Here is a 17,354-nt window from a genome sequence, read left to right on the forward strand (position 1 = left end):
ACAGGATAATATATAGGATATTAGTGCTATCACTGGCGGCCATCTTCTTAGCTGCGCAACGTCGCCCCCTCACAGAACCAGTTTCAAGTTCACTTTGCAAAGCAGCCCTGACTACCGTGTTTTTGATTCATTAGGAAAAAAGCCCACCATATTGAGATTGATGAATTCCACATGTATTTGTATGAACATGCATTTATATTTGGTGGGTGAAACATTTTATCTTTCTGTGCGCGTGCAAGCTAATATGCATCATTGTATACTAAAGTAACATTTCCCATCCATAATTAACTACACTTCGATACATATGAAATTGCATCATCGCTCCCAGTTAGTCACCCTGCCCAGTCATCGATACGGTGTGCGCAACATGAACCCCTCGTAATCATGGGGACCGTTCCAGACTACCCCGACACCACATATAGCTTTATCAGGATCCCCACAGAGTGGCCACTTCCCTTATATGCGAAAGAACGAATTGCAGCCGCAACCTGGGCGATCGTAACCTGGAGATGTTCCACATGGGTAATGCCACTGAGTTTAGCAATCAGCCAGATCCCCAGGTATAATTAGGTACAATTTAAATTGCCTCCCCATTATGGGTCCATTGTGACTGTTTCCATTTTTTGTAATACCTAGGAGAAAATACCATAATTTTCATCTTAGAGATGTTCATTTTAAGTGTCTGAAGGAAGGAATAAGCATTAAGCAGATTCAAAGTTTCCTGTAAGCCACGTGGGGGGTAGGTCAAATAAGTTCAGGTCATCTACATAAGCTGTCCACTGAAGGGGAGCGTCACTCAACCTGGACAGCAGATGCCCCTCCACTCCCCCCAGATCTGCTAGGTACAAGTTAAACAACATGAGTGCAAGAATGCACCCTTGTGAGTAGCAATCCAACCCACTAAAGTGCCCAGCCGTACTTGGACTCTGGTATTAACGTGGAGTTGGACAATCATCTTCAACAAACCCAATGGTATATGCCAGATTCTCAGCTTCAGACACAGCCTATACCTGTCAACAGTGTTTAAGGCTGCGCTGAAGTTGATAAAGGCTGCATATACTGGTAGTTTACGGATTATCAAAGCATGTTAGACAGTGGTGAGAAGTGCAAGGCTATTGATGGTTTACTATAACCTTTTCTGAACCCGGTCTGGTTAAGAGGGATGATTTTGTATTCCTCGATCAAGGTCATCGAGAAGTACCCTTGCAAATATTTTTGCCAAGACATCCAACATTGCTAGTAGCTGATAATTCCGTGGATCAAATGTGACATCCTTTTTTGTAAACGGGTACAACAATATTTTGCCTGTGCTTCTTCCCTGCTTTTCTGCCGATTTCCTCCAATTCTTAAAGCCTTGCCAGCTCAGTCCTGCAGCCTCTGCCTGCTGCCAGTTTGACTTCCTCTTCCCCTTGTCCTGTAGCCATGCAGCAATTAACCCATTTCTTGTCCCGATTTCCTGCAGTGCCGAGCCCCTGTACTGTGTTCCTGCAGCTCTGAGCCTATGTTACTTGTGCTGTTCCCATTCAGTCTACTTCTCCCCTCCCATCATAAACCAACCGCTTTGCGGCGGTCGTTATGGCAACCTTGGATGCGCTCCACCAGGTGGATGCTACATCCTTTATGAACGTTGTCTAACATTCTAGTCTTTTCCCGTTATGGCGGCTGGCACGTCCAGAAGACTCCACTTTATTACTGCATGCTACGGTTCACTTGTCGCAAACCCTCCTAGACGCTCTGTTGCTGCTTCGCCTCCTGTTGTTGCTGCCTCTCCGACTTGACCTTCTTCCCTGTCCCATATTTCTGTCCTTGTCTGTTCCTCTTTTCAGTCTCAATGCTTATTACTGCTGTTTTGCTGCTTGGATTCAACTCTGCTGCTTCTGCCCCACGTCCAGCACACCGCTTTGCTGTAACCTGCTTCCCTGCACATCTGAGGGCTTTTGTGCCACTGGCTTTCTTTGGATATATGGGATGACATCCCCTGGCAACTCCCGCCACTCTAGTGAGGGTACGGTGGCATCAGGAAGAGATTGGCCCTACTTATTCTCCCATCGCATGCACGATTAAATCAAGGAATCAGACCATGCCTTAAAGCAGACTCCAGGACCCGACCATGAACCCATCAAAAGGTGATAGCTCCCTGCTCTGCCCTTCCTTTGCTTTTCGGTCCATTTACTCTCAATCTTTACCCCATTAGTCAGTCTCTATTTATCTTGCTTCTGTTGTACCCTTTCCCCTTAGCTTTAGTCCCGTTTTCCACAGTCTTGCATTGTGTTTCGAGTCCAGTTTTTTCCAGCCTGCTTTTGATACCTTGATTCAGTTGCCTTGGACCAGTACCATGTTCTGTTACTTGGACCAGTACCATCAGCCTCATTACAAGTTGGGCGGTGTGGTAGAATTCGGCAGTAATTCCATTACCGCACCGTCCAACTAAGAGTTGGCGCAAAGGAGCACCCACCAACTTTCCGCAAAAAAGACAAAATTGGCTGAATTATCGCGAACAGTAATCCACTGAAATCCCCATGGGGTCCTATGGACTCCAATTAATGGGGACTAACACCACTTGCAATCCGGTGGTAACTCCGCCAGACCAAGTAGCAAAAATGGTAATTCCATTTGGTGGTATCTCAGCGGATTTACGGCTGAGAGAACACCAAACTTGTGATAAGGGCACTTGTCTCTGTTACCTGTGCCAGTTCCGTGCTTCTGCATGCCTAGTTCCTACTTCCCTGTTCTGAACTCTATCCTTTTTGGGGATCTTAGTGTCTGGTAAATGTTTCATGGTGTCCGCTCCCATGCCGCCTTGTATTTCTTGAAAGCAATCTCTGCCCCTTTCTTTGTCTCATTTTACCAGTACATTTCATTTAACAGTGTGTTGCGCTCTGCTCCAAAAGAAGGCATCCACTGTATGTTCCAAGTGGCCACACGCTGGCTTGTTTCGTGTAAGTACACTCGTTGCTTGTGCTTTAGGGTTGTCATACTTGCAGCTAGCTGGCGCCATTACCCGAGATGGAGGCTTCACCGCGAGATGAGGTGGAGGCTTCTTCACAAGCAGCCCCACTAGCAGCAAGACACCCGCAAAGACACTGTGTCTGCCATGTTTGTTCTGCCACATCCGGGAGGAGGGCCCCACCTTCCCAACGTCCTCTGCCCTCAGTCGGGTGTTCTGGTTGCCTTGGTGACACGTTCATGCTGCCGGCAACCCGATTGCCTGTTTATGGCTGAGGCAGGCCGTGTCCCGAGATCCGGCCATACATCTGATGCTGGATCCGTCCCATGGGCCAGAGGGGCAGCCAAAGCAGGGGGGCTGGTGTTGTATGCTATCATGGCTCCCCCACGGCAGATTGCTGGAGCCAAGCAATCTGGAGTGGGGAAGCAGTATATAGTACAACACCAGCAATGCGTGCTTCCGTCCCTGCTCACCTCCTCTCCTCTGTGTTCCCACGGTGCGGACACGTAGAGAGGGGGGAGCATGGGCCCCAGCACTGCAGTGATTCAGCCCCCCTGCCTGCTCCACTAACGCAATCGCCTTCGTGGTCCATAGGGGAGAGGGAAGCAGAGGGACCGGGAAAGGCCTGAAACGCTTGCTTCCCAGCACCCCTCCAACTGTGGTGTGGGGGCTGACCCGAGAAGCGGCATCCCTTACCAGGCAAGAAGACACTGGCGGTACCAGCAGGAAGTAACAACGCATCCTGGACACCCGCTCCAAATGCAGGAAAGCACAAGACTAGGCTACTTTTATTTCCTGTTTCCTGGCCACGCCCCCATCATGTTGCACTGAGCATGTGCATGGGGGGTCAGTGGCTCGCCTTGCACAGTTGAGGCAAAAAAAAGTATTTTCTCTTTTCTCGCCGCCCTGGATCACGTGCCTGGATCGAAGACCTCTGCCTGCCTACAGTATGGCTAGTTTTAAGGCAAAATACTCAACTGTTATCTTGCTGGCAAGACTACGTAGGTGTCTCCATTCTCGCTGTATTTCAGTAGCATAGTATACATGAACATGCAGGCACCTAGTCGGTGAGACAATGCAGGGAAATGAAGGCACTCTGTCCTATAAGACAGACAGCGGAAGAAATTCAGGCGTGGGGGAGAAATCAAGAAAGACATCTTGTGGTACAAACATCCTCTGGCCAGTACAGTTCCATGCACTGCCTGGCAGCACTGAGCGGTAAAGTTAGACGCATCTCCCTGCAATGTTCGAATCAGAACCCCTCACCTCCTAAAGGCAGTAAAGTTACAGAAATCATGCCAAAGGCACTTCATGCCGTCATAGCCCTCAACATCTCCTCTCAACCCCCTCACGTCCCGTCCGCCCCCCGCCGTGCTCCAAACTGCTGCCACACTCCTCCCCCACTAAAGTGGCTGCACATATATGACCCCCAGCGCAGGAGCGCTCGGCAACCCCGGAGGCATCCAAGCCCGCGTGAGCTTGTGCAGCAGTGCAGAAAAAGAAGCAAACACGCAGCCGAGGTAAAAACGGATCAACACGAGGCTTAATTAACAACTGGGTAAATTCATTGCTGTTCTAACAGTGAACGCCGTGTTGTGGCGTATAATACGACTTGCTGCTGGCAGTCGAATTTGGAAAAAAAACATTTGTCCTGAAATTCCCTCGGCGTGCACAAATCACTTCTGTTTGGGGGAAGGGAAGCCTGGGATGGGGATAATACTTACCAGCCAAGAAGCCACACAAACATCCGCTGTTGCTGCAATCAAAATAGGAAAAACAAACCCACCGGCACCTAAATACACCTGGCGCTTCGAAACACTTCCGTGACGTGGAAGCGCCTAATAAATACACAATAAAAAATAAATATCTGCGTGTACACGGGATGGACTGCTCTTTCCTCTATTATTCTCTTCCTAAACACGTAGACAGTAAACTTCCTACTTGAAAGCGTCATGAGGACTTAACAGAAATACATGGGAACGTCATGACGCTGTAAAGGCATTTCAGAAAGGGTCGGCAAACTTTTAAACAAACACACAATGATATCGGGTCTCATATGGACTTTAAATATGTGATTGATAATGAAAGCAAGACTAGGCCTTCCTTTAGGAAACGCTCATGTCCTGATTTAAGGCAGCATCAGGTGAGTGCATGCGATCCAGCTCTTGTAGTGAATTTTATATGCATCTCTTTTAGCATCCGTTAACTTAGACGTCCTCATCCCTTCGTTATATTGTTAAGAGGAGCCCTTTTGCAAACCCCGGAAATGCACGTTGATGCTGTAATTCGTTGTATTTCACTTATCACATATTGAAATTGAACATTGTAAGTACGTGACTTGCTAAACGTTGGTTCTGAAATTACACAGGGCAGCCTGTTGTTGTTGGTATAGTAGACACAGTAGCTGCTCCGAAGCTCACTTAAGGTACAGTTCAGGCTCTGGAATGTGACCAGGCGCAGTCACTGCTCTGCAGCTACTACTCAGACCCTGCTTTGGTGTAAGTGACTACAGATATATTAATACATGCACGGCAAATTCTTGCAGACGTGCACTGTCTCCAGTTCCACTGCCTACTTTTTAAGCAACAATTCCCCTGGGCTAATGGCTACAGATCCGGTACTTTATCTGTGTTTAATGAGCCTTCCTTGGATAATAACTGCAGGCAGTGTCTGTTCTAGGTTTAATGGCTTCAAACTGAAACGACACCCCGATGAATCTCGGCAGACACTACCTTCTCTAGCGCTAATGGTAAAGGCCCATCACATTCACTGGCTGGAGCGAAGGGGTGCAGACACAATACCTGCTCTGGAGCTAATGACTTCCGATACAGTACACTGTACCTGCTCATCAGCTACATCTGACAATACCTGCCCTGGGGTAAAGAATTAAAGACACGGTGCTGGATCTGGGATACCGATTCCAGACATAGTACCTGCTAATCTGTTACACATGACAAAATACCTGCCCTGGGGCTTATAACTAAAGAAAAAATATGTGCTCTGCACAGTACGTACTCTGGGGCTAACGATTCCAGTCACAGTATCCGCTCTGGAGCTAATCGAATTTAACATAATACTTGCTCATGATCAAATCTGGGCTTAATGACTGCAGAAACAGTAAAAACTCCATGCACCCTTTCCTTCTCGTGTGTCCTTTCCCATTCCTAATTCACCTCGGACACCTCGAACCACACTCTCGAAAATTAACGCACAGCGTAAAGAAGTGATCAGTAGGGATAAACCATTATGCCACGATTTTCAAAATGTGTTTGGTGCAACTGATGGGATGCTTCACTTCACTTGGGCCAAAAAGGTGGTGAACCGTGCACAAAGGACATTTACATGTGTGCATCATAGCTGTGCACATTGAGGTCCTCTTTTCCCACCAAATGCACAACTGAACAAGGAAGAGGGTGGAAAGGAGGTTCTGGGCATTTTCAAGTAAATCCCGATTTTCAAAAGTGGTGCACTTTTCAAAGCACAGGAGGAAAAAAACCATTTCCCTGTGCCTATTTGGAACGGGTGCAGGAGGATATAAAATGTATGGGTAGGTCACTTATGATCCTCTCATGCAATGAGTGAATGAATGCTGTGTGTGAATAAGTGAGTGAATGTTGAGTCAAATAATGTGTGTGGGTGTGTTCGTGCTGGGCCAGGGAGCTGATTTTGGCTGGTGAGGGCAGCACGGTAACAATGCACATTTTTTTCATTTTCTTGGCATTTTCAACAGTAAGACCGCATGTAATCCGCCTCCCCATCCTTTCTCGCCCCACCTTCTCCCTTCTGCCTCCCTTGATCTCAAGACATGTAATCAACAACTCACCCAGTCCTGTGCCCCGCCCGCCCTAGTCCATAAACTATGATATGATATGATATAGCATTTATAAGGCGCCTATACACAAGTGTAGAACTATGTAGATGGCTCCCGGTCCCAAGTTTCTTTGAGTGGCCAGCTCTCTCGCCAGCCATTGTACGTGCCCTTGCACTGTTTGAACCCCCTCATAGTCCTCGTCTCCCCTAGAAACTTCAGTCATATCTCCTCACAGCTCCCTGTGAAGGTGCACCCCCCCCCAAGTGGAATGGGTACCAGCGCCAGCAATCTAATTTTCCTCGGGCACCATGTGGCCTGCGAGTCCCGCTGCAGGTGATGCAGGACAATGTCCCAGTCTTAGAGAAACCTTTGGTGATCCCCTTGAATCGAATGGGTCACCCACTCCAGTGCCACAAAGTTCAAGATTTTACTAACCCCTTTGTGTTCTGTGGGGCAGCTTTTTGTTTCCATTTGTGTGCCACCACAATCGTTGCCGCCACTATCAGGATGATGTATGTCTTTATTTGAGCTTTTGAGGGTAGATTTTCCAGAACCCCGCCCATTCCCAGGATGGCCATTCCTGTGTTGTCCGGAATCTGACTCCCAAAAATACTATTGATTGCTGCACCGGTCATGTCCCAATAAGGCTGTATGACTGGGCATTACCACCAGGTATGCTTCCCCAATCCCAGTTCCCCACATCCCCTCCAGCAGAGCGCTGACGCAGTTGGTTAGAATTTATGTAGCTTTTCTCAGGTGAGATGCCATTGGACCATTATCGTAACCCACATCTCCTGAATCTGGATGGCCTGAGTGAGCTTGGGGATATAAAGTTCCCTCTCCAGCGGCTGCCCCACTGCAGTTTCCCACTGCTCCATATAGTGCCATGCCTGGCTCCTTGCCCCTTCTGCTATATTCCCATATAATGTTCCTACCAAATTTCTGTCACTGTGTCTCTCGTTACGAACCGTTCAAAGGGCGTGAGATTCCTGGTGGCAGCTGACCTGACCATTGGGTTCGTAACCAGTGCCTCAGTTGAGAGTAGTGATACCTCTCCCCCTCATCTATCCCAAAGTCCTGCTTGCACTGTGAAAAGGATGTAATGTCTTGGCCCGAGAACATGCCACATACTTTGCGGAACCCTGCCGCCTCCACCCGTTGAAGGCACCCCTTTCCATACCCGGTGTGAATTGGGTATTCCTAAACCGCAACGTTGGAGGGGAAGGTGGTTAAGTTCACCCTCCGTACCAGATCATACCATGAGTCCCCCACTAGGGCCCCTAGCCTGCTACGGTACATGTTTGCAGGTCTATGCCCCTGGGGTCGCCACAACACCTCGTCCAGTGGCGAGTCCACCATTACTTTGTTCGTTCGACACCAGACCTTCCTGCAATCGCCCCTGACTCAATCCTGGATCACTCTGATTTGAGCAGCAAGGAAATGGAGGCTGACGTTTGGCGCTCGCAGCCTTCCCTTTCTTCTGGGAGACATGAGCATCTGTATAGCTACCCCGGTTCTCCTGCAGTTCCAAATAAATGACTCCACGTGTTTTTGAAGGGTCCTGAAGAAACCTTGGGGAACCCCCATTGGCCGGGCTGTGAAATAGTACCAGATTTTTTACAAAATCACAATTTTTAAGGGCATTTATCCTCCCCATTCAGGATATTGATAAGGGCATCAAAAAAAAAAAAGATAAGGGCACCCATTCCGCCAGCAGACAGTGCAGCTTTTCCGCTAAAGGCGGGTAGTTGGCACGATAAAGAGCACCCAGCGAACCAGTATTCGGGACCCCCAAATATCTAATGCCGGTTTCTGCCCGTCTATAGGGTGCTATACCCCGCAATTCCTGAACCTTTTCTGAGAGGGCGGTCATGTTTAATAACTCTGACTTGTGGGCATTTATTTTTAACCCTGCCACCACCCCCAAAGAGAAGAAGTTCCCGTGATATCCCTGGAAATTAGGTTTCTGGTTCTGTGATCAAAAGGAGCATGTCATCAGCTAACGCTGCGACTCTATGCTCCTCAACCCCAAAGTGAATCCCCCCCCTAATATTCGGGGAGGCCCTAATGCTGGCCAAGCGCGGCTCCAGGTTGATGGCATACAAGAGCGGGGAGACCGGGCAACTCTTCTTAGTGCCTAGTGAGACCGTGATCCTCGGGGAAAGTTGCCTGTTGATTGCCAGGCGCAAGGAGGGAGTTTGGTAGTTGGCTCTTACCATTGAAAGGAATTTATAACCGAATCCCATAACCTCCATGGTATGGAAGAGGAATGGCCATTCGACCCAGTCTAATACCTTCTCAGCATCCAACTCTAGTTGAAGTGTGGAGGGGTTCTAGATTTATTTACTTTTTCAATCCGATGACAGACCCGCCAAATGTTATCTGAAGTCTGCCTATGCCTAATAAATCCCGATTGATCGGGATCAATCAGTTTGGGGAGGAGCTTATCCAGGCGTGATGCCAGAACCTTGGCGTAGATCTTTGTGTCTAGATTAATAAGGGCAATCGGCCGGTACGAACCGCATAATGACATCCTTACCCTGCTTTGGGAGCAGCACAACCTTGGCTTCTTCCATTGTCGGGGTGATACACCCTGCCCCACAGGCCCTCAAAAAGAGTTGAAGAGCTGTACTAAGCGCAGTATCAGTGCCTCTCTAAAGGTTTTGTAGAAGCACATTGGAAAGCCGTCTGGGCCCAGAGCCTTTCCTGATGGCAGGGCAGCTATAGCCGCATCTTAGGGAGAGAGCACCGGGACAGGTATTCCCTTTGGGCTCCCTCCTCAGGGGAATCTGATGTGTACAGGGATGAATAATATTCTGTGAAGACCGAAATTATGTCAGGTAGAGCAGTGCTTTCTTGCCCCCCCCCCTTTATTTTAAGGATTGTCTTTGACGCTTCTTTTTTCTAATGAACCTTGCTGACAGGCGATCTGCCTTATTGGCTTTGACATAATACCTCTGTTGGAGGTAGAGCAATGAACGCTCTGCAGCTCTAGTCTGCAAAACATCTAATTGGCCCCTAATCAGCCGATATTCCCTTTGCAGCGTACTCCCTGCATTATTTGCCATTTGAGCCATTATTTGTTTAAGTTTAGCTTCCAATTCCTCCTGTAAGGGACCTAGTTGTTTGTTCATCTGGCACTTCATCGTGATGAGCCCCCCCCTCAATGTAGCCTTATATGCGTCCCACACCACCTGGTCGCGTATACCCTCTGTTGCATGCAAAGTAATACAAGATTTTATTCTTTATGTCCTCACATAGGACTCCATCCTTAAAGATGTGGCTAGGGTACTCCCACCGGTTTAGGTCTGATTCGTTCTACCCCATATTTAAGTTAATCTTTATGGGCGCATGGTCTAACAAGGCGATCACTCCTAGCTCTATCCCCCGCGACCCCACCCAATAGTGACCTCGAAATCCAGGAGTAATCTACCCTTGAGAAGGATCTATGAACATGGGAATAAAATGTGTAGCATCCCCCCCCCCCCCAGGTCCCTCCAGCCATCTACCAATGCCAATTGGGCCATGTGTTCGTTCAAGCAGGTAGATGGCGCCACCTGGTTGTAGAAAACCCTTGCGCCCCTGTCTTCTCTTGGGTCCCACGCCAGAATAAATTCATCTACCAATATTATCTGGGAATTGCTGGATTTTACTTTTTTGCTGCTATGCACCCCTCCAACAAGGTGCGCTAGTTCATGCATTGGCTGTGTTTTTGGCCGGTGGGCCATGCGGTGCCTTTGTCGTCTTTGCACCTTTAAAATGGCTGCTTCATTTTTCCGTTCTCTACCTCACTCAGATTGGCCTTCTTTCTCCATTCCAAGCCAATCAGGAGCCAGAAGGCGAATAGACGGCCCTTGTTCCAAAGGACCACTTTCCAAGGAGCCTGTCTGCGCCTGTCGGGCCGTGGAGGGCCTGGACTGCATTAGAAAACTCTGCTCTAACTATGTTCTGTCCAACGGACTAATTCCTGGACTGGTCCTCTGTCTCTGGATCAAAGGCCTCCCACGATCCCTGCAGTAATGACTGTGAGTTTGGCTGCTCTACCATTACTAACACTCCTGAGGCATTGCCAATGCTGTACTTCCATTCCATTTTCTTAACTAACCTCATTCCTTTTTACTACATCTACTTCTTTCATACATGTATATCAGTGTTTCTGTTTCCTTTGCACCATTTCCATTCAGTGTTACTGCATTTAAAAATGTCTTTGGGGTTTGTTGCTTAATCCGAATTTGTGTGCTTCTATTACCCTTACACCATGCTGCACTGTGTTTCATTCTGCTTTAGTTAAAATCGAACACGGCTTACCAGTTAAAAAAGAAAAAATGCTTTTTGCTGTGAGCTGGGTGCACAACTGTTACTTTACTACCTTTTTAAAAAATAGTGTTTGCTGTGAGTACATCCTGCATTAACGTCCTACCTTGTCCTCTGTGCCTCCCCGCCCCCTCTCCTCGTGCCTCAGTACATCAGCCTGGTGTCTTCCTCACCACTGCAGCTACCATGTCGCTGTCTAGCTCTCCTATCTTTAACTGCTGCTCTATTTCCTATCCCTCTCCTTTCACTAAATCTGGCCGGAAGAAGCTTAAGAAGGACATACTGAGCTCCAACCTAGGCCTTCCTATTGCAGACGCCTATCCGCTAGAGATACTGTTGCACATCCTCTGTCGTTCCCTCACCCGAATTGTGTACTCTCCACATGCTCGCCTTTGTCCCCCCCACGCCTCTTCTCTCATTAATGGTGGCACCCACTGGGAGGTCCTCCTTGACTGTCATGATCTCTGCTTCCAAAAGGTCAGGGTTTTCCCAACTCCCTTGGAAGCAGATCCATAACCCAGGTTCCGAGTGCCAACCAGTCCCAATTGGGACCTTTTGGACCCAGTCCTGGCGCCAGTGGCACCAGGCTCATAAATATGCCCAGTCCCAGCGCTGGAAGCGCCGGGCTCATAATGCTTGGGTGGACTTACCTTCAGCAGACCATGCTGCTTACTTGCCTGCCAGTTGAGCCTCTGATCCTCTTCTGTTTGGAACTACTTTTCCTGTTGGGTGGGGCTGGAGCCACTCCCTAGATTCAGAACACTGGAACTCTTCTGGAAGGCAGGAACTCTTTTCTTACCAGGAACTCTTTTCTTACTTAGGCGTGGCTGTGGAAGGAGACACCTAAGCACTACAGGAGGCTATTTAAACCACACCCGGTGGATGAATCTTGCTTTGCGTTATTCTGCAACCTCTGCAGCAGAACGCTCATCGTGTCTTCTGCATCCGGTCCTGGGCCTAAGGAAAAAGGCTTACCATCCTGAATCCAGTCTTCAGCAACACCTATAAAGACAAGAAAGAACAGGTTAGCATTACGGCATCTGAAAGGCAAAGGCTTACCATCCTGAATCCAGTCTTCAGCAACACCTATAAAGACAAGAAAGAACAGGTTAGCATTCCGGCATCTGAAAGGCAAAGGCTTACCATCCTGAATCCAGTCTTCAGCAACACCTATAAAGACAAGAAAGAACAGGTTAGCATTCCGGCATCTGAAAGGCAAAGGCTTACCTACTCTTCGGCGCTGCATCCCGCATCTGAAAGACAAAACAAGGTGCGTTTAAAGACATTGGGGAACTTTAATACTCACGTGCCATGACTCCTTTCCACATCTAATCCAGTGGGTATTCCGGCACCCTGCAGCCGCTCCGAACTCATACCTGCAAAATAAAAAGACAGTTAGAGCGCATAGTGAAGCAGGCAACAAGCGCTTACTTACGTGCTTCCAGGCGCTTCTATTCATCACACGGGCTCCATCTTCAACTCACTTCAGCCCGTCATCCGCCATCGCCGGAACCCTGCAAAACAAGAGACATCATTACTAAAGACTTTAAAGACATTTGAATGACTCGAAACTTACCGTTCGTGCAGTAAACGACGGACAGCAGTCCTCTGAAGTCAAGAGGCCTGCGCTACCTATCCAGTGAAGAAACTGGTTACAGCACCCTGCCCCGAGGCATATGGAGAGCTCGGCATTCACTTACCTAAGACATCTTACTCTACACGTCAGGCATACAGTGCACAGAGGTCCAGCCCAAAGAGCCAACCGGGTGCTACACATCACCTTTGAAGATACGGTAGTCGCCCAGTCAAGACCGGCGCCTCTGCGAGAATCAGGTGAGCGTTACATTGACCTCTTCGCCATTTCCAGGGTCCTCAACCCAACCTTTTCCTCTTTGACAGGATCCTACCTCGCCTCTCAAACCTTACCTTTCCCCCTGGACAGGCTCTCTTGCCTGCTGTGCCTTCCTCCTCCTCCGCACAGGCTCCCTTGCCTGCTGTGCCCTCCTCCTCCTCTGCACAGGCTCCTTCACCTTCCCTCACTGTCGTGGCTCCTCTGCCACCCCCCACTATCCTTCTGGCTCCTCTGCCAGCCTGGGGGGTTAAGGGACCACCGTCCACTGTGCCCCCCGCGGAAGACCTTCAAAGATGGCAAGCTGCTCCATATTGCCACGCTTAACTCTAGCTCTGCTATCAAATACTCGTCTGACAACTCATGGATCTTGATGTGCTCGCCATCACAGAGACATGGTTCAAGGACAGCTCCGTCACAAGCTTTGACACACTCCTCCCTGAAGCATACAATATCCTCTGTTCCCAGGCCCAAGGGGAGAGTCGCTGATCTTCCCAGAATGGATACCGGTGTCCATCATCCCAACTCAGGCCTATTCCTCCTTCGAGTGTCCAGTCTGCAGGCTCTCGCTCTCTCCTAAATCATCCCTCCTTATGGCCACCTTCTATTGGCCACCAGGACAGTCCACTCTCTTCCTATCGGAATGGGCTGACCTGGCCCCCTCTCAACACCCTTCTGCTAGGTGATTTCAACATCCATCTGGACTCTCCTGACTCCTCAGGACCCTTCCACAGCCTATGCGATTCACTCTCCCTCTCTATCTTACCCTCTGGCTCCATGCACACAGCGGGCCACACTGTGGATGCTTTCATCTCTACCGACATCCCTCTCACTACCTCTCTTGGATGGACCACTCGCTTCTCTCATCACACCTGAAGCTCTCCTCTCCTCTTGCATCGGCACACCTGGCTCGTCCACTCGGTCTCAAAGTCACCAGACCCATGAAAAGAGTGAATGTGGCTGCCTTTGCCTCCACCTACTCTCTGCCTCTTACTCCTACGGCTGACTCCCACCCTGACACAGCCCTCTCTAACATCAATCTCTCTGTCTCTAAGACCCTTGATACTCTTGCTCCTGCCTGTTTTGAGGGTCCGACTGAAGCCTTCCAAAAAGTGCAACTCTTGGTACGACTATCTGGCTGCCCTTAAACGCAAGTGTAGGGCAGCTGAGCGCAAATGCAATTTGACGGGTGGACCCTCTGACAAACTAGCCTGCCGCCTCCCTCAAACGCAATATTGACTCTGCATCCACACCAAGAGTCTTTATTCAAGCCTGCCTCTCCGCAGTGTCAAACAACACGGCCAAACTTTTCAAAGTCTGTAAGGAACTGGCCAATCCTGTAGCAGCCTCCTCTTCTGTCACATCCACCCAGGACCTATGCTCTGCCCTGGCTGCACACTTCACCGCAAAAACCCAAGACCTCGTTTCCTCCTCTCTCCTCCGCACCGCCTCATTCATCAACACCTCTGGCACCTCCCTTGGCATCTCCACCGCTTCTCCTCTATTCTCTCACTCCCATCACACCCAGTGGCGTAACACAACATGTGGGGCCCCCCTGCGAGCCATGCTGAGGCCCCCCCCAGCTCAGCAACAAATCAAGGGTCGCGCCACACTCTGGGCCAGCCTAGATTATCACACTTGCGCAATACGCACAAACGTGCTGCTGAACGGATATGCCGCACACTGCACTAGGAGAAAGATATACATATGTGTTTTAATATAACATACAGCACACTGTCTGAGAAAAATTGGCTAAAAAGCCAGAGTGTTTGCAATTGTTTTGTAGGGTAACACCAATCTAATAGATGCAAGTCACCAACAGAGCACAGGAACATTACAGCTTTGCTATTAAAATGCCATGCCACAATGAAAACATGTCCAACTGGCTGCACAAGGTAGACCAGTGTCGACATGTAATAACAATATAGTAAAGCTTGCCAGGCCACATTTAGACATATCTAGACTGGTTGCACCAAAATGGGAGTCGAAGCAATAACGCTCATCAAGAATAGAACACACATTCAAGCCTGTGTCTCTGTGGCCTCTAACAACACGGCCAAACTCTTTAAAATCTGAAAAGAACTGGTCAATCCTGTTGAGGTATTTACATCTCCTGTTCCCTCCCAGGCCCTCTGTATGGCTCTGTCATCTCACTTCTACGCTAAAACTCAGGACATCCTGTCCTCCATCTCCTCTTCCTCTCCCTCTTCCTCTCTCGGCCCCCATTTGGCCATCTCTACCTCTCTTCCTCCTTTCTCCTCTTTCCCTCTGACAAAACCTGACGAGGTTTCTAGACAAGTCGGATCCATGAAAGTGTCATCCAAACAGGTGCTCTCCTGCTCCACCAGAACCATATTGACACCCTCGCTCCAGCCTTGACCGATTTCTGTAATCCCTCTTTCCCCTCTCCCGTTAAGCACTCCCTTATGCACCCACTCCTCAAGAAGCTTTCTGCCGATCCTGCCTGCCCGGCAAACTATCGCCCAATCTCCATCACTCCTTTCCTGGGCAAACTGTTGAAAAAGCTGGCCATCTCCCAGCTTACTCTCCACACAGAATCTGTTGGTTGTCTCCATGACTATCGGTCTGGCTTCAGTGCCAGAGACACGGAAACTCCTGTCCTGAACACCTGTGAAGTTCTGCTCTCTAACCTTGATTCCAGCATTCCTTCTGTCCTCATCCTCCTTGATCTTTCCTGTGCTTTCGACACGGTCAACCATGCCATCCTGATCAATCGACTCCATGAGAAACTGGGCATCACGGATCAGGCCCTTGAGTGGCTGACCTCCTTCCTCTTGGACTGCCCCTCCCAGGTCCAACTTGGTCCCTTTCTCCCCGCTCCATCCTCTCACTCTGGTTTTTCAACCTCTATGTGGCCCCTTTGACCCACCTGATCTCTACATTCTCCTCTAACTTTCAGTTTTGTGCGGATGACACTCTGCTTTCCTTCAGGCTCCCCTCACACTCCTCTCATCTCTCGCTCATTCCCGACTGTCTATCCGCGATTCAGGATTGGTGTGCCTCCAACTATCTCTGCCTTAATGTCAGTAAGATGGAGATCCTTCTCATTTGGACTCCTGCCCCTGCTTTCCCTCTGTCACTCTGGCCGCCCGCATTGGGCCCTCTTCCTTCACCTTCCTGTGAGGCAAACAACACTCGTGTCATCTTTGACTCCACTCTTTCTCTCCTCACACCTCAGACGTTGCCAAGAAGTCCCACTACCAGCTGCTCCTCCTCAAAGGGACTTTTCCCTTTCTAACTTTCCCCCAGAAGCTCACTGTCTGCAGAGCCCTGGTTCTCTCTAGACTGGACTACTGCAACAGCCTCTTTCTCAATCTGCCTTCCTCTACTATCCAGCCCCTGCAACTAATCCAGAAAAGGACTGCAAGACTTAATCCTTGGCCTCAAACACAGGGATCGTATCTCTCCAGCCCTGAAATCTCTCCACTGGCTCCCAGTTGCTGCAAGTATCAAGTTCAAGACCCTTTGCATTGTCCACAAGGCTTTCAGGACCCGGAGCCCGCACTACATCCAACGCTCTCTTCCAAAATATCTTCCTTCTCAAGCCCTTCGCTCAGCTACCTACAACTCTCTAAGGGTTAGACGCTTCTCCAGGAAGAGAGTGGTGGTCGATCTCTCTCCTCTACAGGTGCCTCCCTCTGTAATAGCCTCCCTGCCCGTCTCCAGCTTTAGCAGACCACCTGAAGTTCTGGAAGCAGCTCAAAACTTTCCTCTTCTCCTCTGCTTTCTCTCTCTCCCTCCCCTGCTGGCCTACCTGACCTACCTGTCTGCTGTACCGACTGGTTGCTTGGCTACCTTCAGAGTCTCACTGAGTCGAGACTCTTTCTTGATCAGTCACCCTTGCACTGCCTCTGGTCCTACCATGCACTTAGGGGCTGCAACTGTAACCCTACAGTCCCTTGTTCTCCTTGCACTACCCAGAGCTGTGCTGCCCTGACAGCACTTACTCAGAGCATTGCTGCCCTGTTTTTCCCCTCCCCTCTCCCTTGCACTTCCCCCGCCCCTTTCCCCTTGCGCGTCTCGTTATCACACTTGCACGATCTGAATGACACAAGGCCTAGTAAGATTGTTTTGTCTTGTCCTCCCTCTATCTTCCATCCCTTGTCTTGTCGCGCCTAGAAACACTTGTGTGCAGGTGCGTTATAAATGACTTATATTATTTGATCACAGATGCCCAGAAAAATATACAATGCTGCAGTAAGAAACGGCTGACTGGCAGCACCCAAATGGCAGTCTAGCCAGGCAATTCACTTAGCAGGACTGCTTTATCATAAATGCCCCATTAAAAAAGTCATAACAAACTGAGGAATGACTAGACTGGCTGCACCAAAATGCCTCTCTAGCCACTAATACCACATATCATGCCTCCTTAGCCTGGACATGGACAGCCATTATAATTTGTCGTATAATCC

At 49.2% G+C, this 17,354-nt stretch overlaps 1 protein-coding gene across 1 annotated transcript in view; it reads left to right on the forward strand.

Annotated features, from left to right (window-relative positions):
- Positions 1–5,022: 5,022 nt before the first annotated feature.
- The window catches only part of TMEM170A (transmembrane protein 170A), a 173,292-nt gene continuing 160,960 nt past the window's right edge, over positions 5,023–17,354 (forward strand). Inside the window, exon 1 of the mRNA XM_069604508.1 lies at positions 5,023–5,090. The gene's annotated coding sequence lies outside the window, so the exon portion shown is untranslated. The remainder of the gene's footprint in view (positions 5,091–17,354) is intronic.

This window comes from Ambystoma mexicanum, chromosome 1p (assembly GCF_040938575.1).
Source record: "Ambystoma mexicanum isolate Mex_15411 chromosome 1p, UKY_AmexF1_1, whole genome shotgun sequence".
Taxonomy (NCBI): Eukaryota; Metazoa; Chordata; class Amphibia; order Caudata; family Ambystomatidae; genus Ambystoma; species Ambystoma mexicanum.